We start from the raw sequence: 7,454 nt of genomic DNA on the forward strand, positions 1-7,454 counted from the left end.
GGGACAAATGATTTCTCTGTCTCCCCTCTTGAGCCTGACCTGAAGCAGCAGGGGCTGTGGGTCAGGTTCTCAGAGCCTGGCTCCTTGGATAAGGCAGCCCATTCAACGGCCTGTCTTGGCGCGTGAGCCTGGTAGCGACTGGCAGTGGGGTTGGTGTAAACTGGACAATCAGTGCCGCCATTCTCAAAATAACAAGGCTTCTGAGCATGCCCCTGCCTGGGGCTGGGGAGCGTGGGCCTGGGGCTCCTGAGAGCATGGCCGGCAGGGACACGGGGCTTTCCCCACCTTTCAGCACATGTCAATGTTCAGCAGCCGCCATTCATCATGGGGAATTTTGTGTTTCCATCCAACGTCCCTTTCCGTTGTGGTTTTTCCATGAGGATGATGACAACGGCAACGATGCAAGCGCTGGGAAGAAGATATTTCTCTGAGAAACGCTGAGACCGAGTGGAAAGTTGTTTCTTTTCTTTTCTTCTTTTTTTTCCAGTGGGGAGGATATTTTCTTCCTTCCTTTCATTTATATTTTACAGACATTACGGTAATAGTTATTCTGTTTCTTGCTTCTTGCTTGCTGTACCACATTACACACATAAACGCACCAGGGAAAGCAGAGCCCAAGGGCGCGCAACGCATGGATGGCTTCTTAGATGGTGCCTTTGTCGGCAAAGCTCTCCGATCAAAATCAACTCCCCCAATGTTGCAATCCACCCCTCCCGCCGTCTGCCCCAGGTCTCCACCTGCATGTACTGCCTCCCTTTCTCCCAGCTCCAGGCCCCCATGCTTCAATAGCCCCTTTGCTTGCTTCCCTGGTGCCTCACAATATTTGATTATAACATTGTATGCAGCCATTACTGATTAGCAGATGCTCCTACCTACATACAATTTACTGAAAGTGACTAAGGTTTTTTTTCCCCCCTATGCAAAAAAAAAAAAAAAAAAAAAAAAAAAAAGGTTAAAAAAAGAAAAAAAATAAGGAAAAAATGTATAAAAATTAAACAAGCTATGCTTCAACTCTACCGCTGTGTCTGGCCTTTCTTTGGCACCTCCTGACCCTGAGGCTAGCTTCTCTGCTCCCACCTGGGGGTCTGTGTCTTTTATCTCAGCTGGGGAAACTGAGGCATGAAGCAGGGCAGTGATACCTGGTCCCTTATTTCTATTCATACTCCCTCTGTTCAAGAGTAGTATTCCACCGGGTAGTGGCAGCACCTCCTTCTGCCTCAGTTTTCCCATCTGTGCAGTGGCCGTGTCCCCTCTGGACCCGCTCATGGGTCTTCAGGAGATCCTGTATGGTTTTAGATTTTGCCTTTGGGAAAGCTGTCCCTATTGTTTTGAAGGTGGGGAAGCTGAGGCACGGCAGCCCCGTAGCAGAAAAAAACTGAAGCCCTTGTGAGGTGCCACCGCGTCTCCTTGGCCCCAGTGCAGCGGCCAGCACGCTGGCCTCCTCCTGCCATAGGGTTAGTCATCCACCGTGAGTGCAAAGACGATCAGGATCACCCTTAAAGGTCCATCCCAGCCCTGTGAGCTGCTGACTGCCAGGGGCAGTAGGAACGGGCTTCGGTCATTGCCCCACTCGGGACTCGAGGGGGATCTGACCTGTCTCTGGTCACGTAGCAAGACTCTGGGATTGGAACCCCACTGTCCTAACTGGCTCCCCAGGGAGGGAGGTATGAGCTGTGCACCCCTTCCAGCTTCGTCCTGGTTGGTGCCGGTGGTCTGGACCGGAGGGCACACATGCCCTCTAACACACGGGTCCCTCACCTGGTGTTGGGCACTGAGGTCGTAGAGCTGGCTTGGTTCTTTTCAAAGGGCTTCTGCCTCGTAGCCTTCCTCCCACCGCACCAGGGGCAGGAGGTCTCTGCCCCCTGGCCTGGCAGGGGACCTTGGGGATCACATTCACCTGTCCCCAATGTGGGCACCTAGCCCCCTCTCCCCCGCGCGGCACCCCCTGTGGAAGAGCACCCACGCGCCCCTTGAACCAGCCCAAGGCTGCCCAGGCCTGGGGCACGTCACCAAGGCGGCGCTCCCAGCCCAGCGTGCAGCAGGGTCACGACAGCAGGCTGCAGTGGCTGAGGGCAGGAGGCACGGGGGAGGGGCGGCCTGAGCCCCCTTGCGCTGTCCGTCTGCCCAGCTGGATTAGGGATCTGCGGCTTAGCAGGGATTACGGGCACTGACATGAAATACCCCAGCAGCCAGATGCCTGCACCCTCCAGAGTGACCCACTTTGGCGCTGCCAGGCTCAGGGCCTCTGCCACTGCACAGGGAAGGGACCAACATCGGGTGTGGGGGCAGGATCCTGGCCCAAAGGGACATGGGGCCCCCAGACTTCAGGAGGGGATGTACCCAGCCCCGACCCCGCCTGTCCTTGTGGCTGTGTCCGGGCCTGTGTTGTGCTGCCACGGGCATAGCCAGCAAGTGCCCTGCCGTGAGTCTCGCGTGACACTGCCGCTCAGGGTCCCACTGCCCCCGGACCCCTGGCAGGAGGCGCTGGGGCAGGCAGCGAGGATGCCTGGGGACTCTGGTCTCTGCTCTCCATGGGCTGGAAAGAGCCGAAAGCACTGGGGCCAGACACACACCAGTGTGAACCCCACCCAGGCCCGCCAGTGCCCCTCACTCCTGACCTGCAGCCCTTGGGCATCCCACGCTTGAGCGCCATTCACACAAACTGAGCTGATCTGCAACTTCCCACCCCCTCTGCTACTCAGGTGCTGGTGCCCTCCATCCCAACTCCAGCTGGAGGGGGGGCATCAGCTTCCCTGAGCCCTTGAGCAAGAGAAACCCCTGGGAGCTAGGCCTGCCTTACCTAGGTACCACCCAGGGCCAGGGCGCAGCAGCTGTCCCCCACATCTTCCCAGAGACCCCTCTGCCTTGGCTGAGCAGGGCCCCAATGCTCTCACTGGAGCAGCTCCCACTGATCAGACATCTTCCTGGAGGCCTAGGCCAGGTCTGGACCCTGGGCTCAGATCCAACAGCCAGCTGGCCCCTGTGGCCTCCGTCCTTGTGGGCGAGGTGGCCGGTAAGGGCTCAGATGGGCAGAAGTGGAGTGGCTTTTACTGGCGGAGGCTGCTACTCTGCTGGAGGCTGCGGTGCCAGTGAGGGGACATGTTTGGGTGACTCCTGCCCCCTGGCACAAGGATTAAGCTGAGTCCCTTGACACCCCTGCAAGCCCACTTGGTATTACTTTTATGCATGTTCCCCATGAAGGTGGCCCAGCCAGCACTGTGCAGGGGTCCCAAACAAAAGGTCCTGAGCCGCTGCCTGGGCACCAGCCCCTGGTCTGGCCCAGCCCCTCCCTGCTCTATGCCTGTGCTTGGTGGTTACCACTGGAGGCCTCTGTGATGCTCCTGGCCAAACCCACCCATCTCTGGGGCTCGCAGCAGGGAGGCAGGGCTGGGAGCAGCTGGCCCACAGGAGCTCTGGGGCAACAGATGGACTTGGGCTTCCTGCTGCTTTGGACTCCAAGGCAACTCCTGGCACCGCTCCCTGGGCACTGAGTCCCAGGGTGCTGGCTGCCCACCCTGCAGGACCCGGTCCCATGGGGGTCTCAGAGCTCGGACATGTGCCTGGGCCTCACGCCAAAGGTTTGAACTGGGCTCTCCCTGCCAGGCCTATGCATTACCCCTGAGCTAAGCACAAGCACCCACCCAGGGGCCCGAGCCTGACTCTGATGCAGAGACAGGAGGGTGTCAGCTTCCCTGTCCCTAGTGCTGCCCTGGGCTCCTCTTGTGCTGTGGATCGGGTGGTGAAGCACCAGACATGTCCGTGCAGGGGCAAGGAGCCCGTGCTCCCCCAGGGCTGCGTCCCTGCTTCCGCGTCCTGCCAGATGGCATCTGTGGGTCAGGTCCCGGGTCACTTGTCTGATCCACTCAAGGGGCAGAACTGAGTCCCGGGACATGCAGGGCCAGGCTACGCTGGGCAGACCTGGGGTAGCAGCACAATGGAGGGTGCTCGGAGCACAGTGGCAGCGCTGGAAAGGCGCCACATACAGCAAATCCACTTTGGCCCATTGGGTGTGCGTTTCAGCTGGAAGCCACTGGCTGGAGCTGCTCAGACTTCTCCAGGAGCCCCTGTCCCAGCAGCCCCGAGCCTCACTGTCCTCTCACCCTCCTGGGGGCAGAGCAGTGTTATGAGCCACCTTACGGCTGGGGAAACTGAGGCAGGGAGATTAACCCAAGGCCACACACGACCTCCACGGCAGAGCTACAGCTCCAGGCCTCAGCGATCCCCAGCCAGCCCTGGCATTGCAGACTCTGGCAGCCCTGGCATTGCACGCTTAGCCCATCAGCAGGGCAGGTACAAAGGCACCACAGAACAGCCGGCATCGATGTCCTGGGATCCTTCACTACACACTTCCCCACATCGTCCCCACTGGGCCCAACCAGCCCTTCTTCCATCTCAGCTTGTTTTCAAGTCAGCTCAGCCAAGGCCCAGAGCCGGCGCCTCGCTCTAGCCAGGGCTCTGCAGCCTGCGATGGATAGAAACACTCCCATTCATTTTAATTGAATACCATGGAGGCTTTTAGAGGCCTCCTGGCTGCAGGCTGAGATGCTGCCAGCTACAGGGGAGCTGGAGTCTCCATTATCATTATTTTATTATACAGGCAATAGGCCAAGTGGTTAGAGCCGGGGCACAGGGTGCCTGAGTTCTTCCCCATGGCTGCGGTGACCGGCCCTGGGGCTTACAGCTGGAGCAAGACTATTAACTTCTAGCCTGGGCTAGTGACTCCAGCAGGATGCCTGGGTTTTCTGCCCAGGGTTGCTACTGACTTGTGACAGGGAGCGAAACCATGAGGTGGGAGGGGAGGCTCTAGCTGGGGGCAGGAGAGGTCCCGGCTGGGCTGGGATGCTGCTCGCTGCCCCCAGCCCAAGCTGAGCCTGAAGCCTGGTTTGCCTTGATTTGGCTCACATCAAAGGAAGGGGCCTGGTGCCTCCTGGTGGGCAGCACGGTGCCCTGCACAGCTGGAGAGGGGCAGGGCAGGGCAGGGCACGCTCAGCCAGGCCTGGAGCCCTGTGCTCCCGGGTCCAGCCCCCTTCCCAGAGCCCAGGATTTCAGTGCTGGGCACTGCCAGGCCCGTCACTTCCCCGCGAATGGGGAGCTCCCCTCACCAGCCCCTTACCCAGCCATGGGCTCCACAGGCAGCCGTAACCCACCCCTTGGAGGGCAGCAGCCAGCAACCTTTTCAAGCAATAGGATGGATCAACCCAGCTCCAGTCCAACATGGGCCAAGCAGCTTCCACAGCACGCCAGAAGCAGGGGGCTTCATGTGCACCCACGCCAGCCTAGGCAGCTGGAAGCTGTGCCCATGTCACCACTGCTTTCCCCAGCCCCTGACTCAGCTTGCAGTGGGTGGGAAACTGAGCCAGAGCCTCTGCTAGAAAGCCGGGGTAGGAGAGGGGAGCAGAAATGGAGAAGCAGGGGCAGCCTAGATGCCGCAGCTTGGCGAGGTTTGTGGGTAGCATGTCAAGGCCACAGCTGGAAGTTGTCCAGCCCTGGCGGGCATGAGCACAGGAAAAGCCCTGGGCTCCATGAGTCACATCCAGTGGCTTTGCAGGTCATATCTGGCCCGCAGGCTGCTGCTGCCCCCTGCACTAGGTACCTGGGGGAGGTGGGGGGGTAGAAGGAGGGTTATGGGAAAACAAGGGATGTACACCTACCCATCCAGCACTGCCCAGGGAGGGGGGTGGGGGGAAGGACCAGCAACGGGGGCTGCATGGAGCAAGCGCAACCACTGTGAGAGCTGCCGACAGCTTTGCACCAGCCTCCCCTGTTGCTCTCAGGCACCTCTGAGCCCAATGGCCTGGAGTGACCCATCAGCACTAGCCCAGGGCTGGGACCCCAAGCCTGTCAAAGCAGCCATCATCTCTCCTGGGTGTTCGTGCTCCTCTCTGGTCACAGTCAAAAGGGGGTGCCCAGCTCCTGGGATCCCAGTGCACAGGCAGACACAGAACCATGGTAGCAGTGTGGACAGGGCACCCTGTGCAGTGGCCCCTGTTCGACGTAAAGTGCTTTAGGCTAGTTGGGTGCTCCGGGGTCTCCCCATGGCGCTGCAAGCGTGTGAGCCCAGGGGCACCTCCACCTGCAAGCAGGAGCCCCATGTGGTGACAGCGCAGGAGCTCTGCACGCTGCCAGCCCCGCGCCCCAGCAACTGCAGAGCTCCAGTCAGGCCGCTGAGCTCTGGTGCCAGGGCTGCAAAGGGGTGCTGGCCGGAGGAGGGGGTGGAAGCCCTGACATGGTAGCCCCTGGTCAATCCATGGGGCAGTTCAAGCCATTCCAAGCGCGGGGCTCAGGCTCTCTGCAGAGCCAGGCAGCACTGCTGCACTCCCACCTTCAGGGCTGTGACCCCTTCTGCTCCCTACAGACCTCAGCTGACAGCGCTGCGGTACTTACGCTCGGGTCCCCGAGATCGGATGCTTGTCTCTGTGCCCGTGAGGGAAGAAGCTTTTATTCATCGCTCCTGCCAAGGCAGATTGGACACCAGAGCCCAAGTCTGCAGCAGCAGCCGAGGAAGACCCAGGGTCTGACTACTAGGCCCAGCGCTGCTCTCCTGCTCCCCGTCCCCACCCTCCCATCCCTGCTCTGCCAGGCTTTCCCCAAGGCGGGGGGTAGTTGCAGGGTCTCGCCCGCAGGTGGCACCCATCAGCCGTGTTTCCTAGAGAGGCTCTGCCCAACTGGGCAGGGAGGGGCAGCCTCCTGGGCCCTTCAAGGCCAGCAAGGGCAGGGGCTGTGGGGACTGGAGCACCTGTGTCCTGCCTTCCCAACAGCAGTTGCAGGCTCTGGAGAGGCAGTCTCAGCCTGTAGCAGCGCCAAGCCCAGCTACCTCCTGCAGGGGCTGGCCCTGACCAGTCCCCACTCTGCAGAGCCCCTGCACCCCTGCTCTGTAGGTGGGGGTCAGCGCTAGGGCCAATTTGGGCTGTCCTGGGGAGAGCCAAACCCCCGAAAGCAGCCTCCGCAGGGCTGTTGTAGCCCCTCCGTGTGCAGCAGGTGATGCTGGGTTGGCACACAGTGCTAGACGCCACAGTGATCCTTGGCTCTGCCCCTCCTCAGGCCTGCACCCAGAGCCCGTTCCAGGTGGGCATGGAAATCCAGGCCAGGTCCTTCCCTGCTGCAACCCCAGGGACAAGGGGGACCCTCTGCCTGCCTGCTCAAAGCACAGGGATCTCCTGCTGCTGGCCACAGTAAAGTTTGGCCTGGATTTCTGCTCTCACTGGACAGGGTCCTAGGTGAGCACAGCACCTGTGCGTTGCAGGGGGACAGGAGTGTGGGCTGAGCTGTTCCTCCTCCCTTCCAGTCCTGGCCAGGGACTTGGGGCATGCACTGGGGGCCCCCGGGGTCATGTTTGGCTGTGTTTTGTCCCAGGGGAGTTGCCTCTGGGACCTCTCATGACCTGGTTGTTAGGTTAAGCCCCGGCCCACCACGGAGCTACAAGCCGCACTCAGTGATTCGAGGGAGGCCGCTAC

Source organism: Crocodylus siamensis, chromosome 14 (genome assembly GCF_052110815.1).
Source record: "Crocodylus siamensis isolate JL-2025a chromosome 14, ASM5211081v1, whole genome shotgun sequence".
NCBI lineage: Eukaryota > Metazoa > Chordata > Crocodylia > Crocodylidae > Crocodylus > Crocodylus siamensis.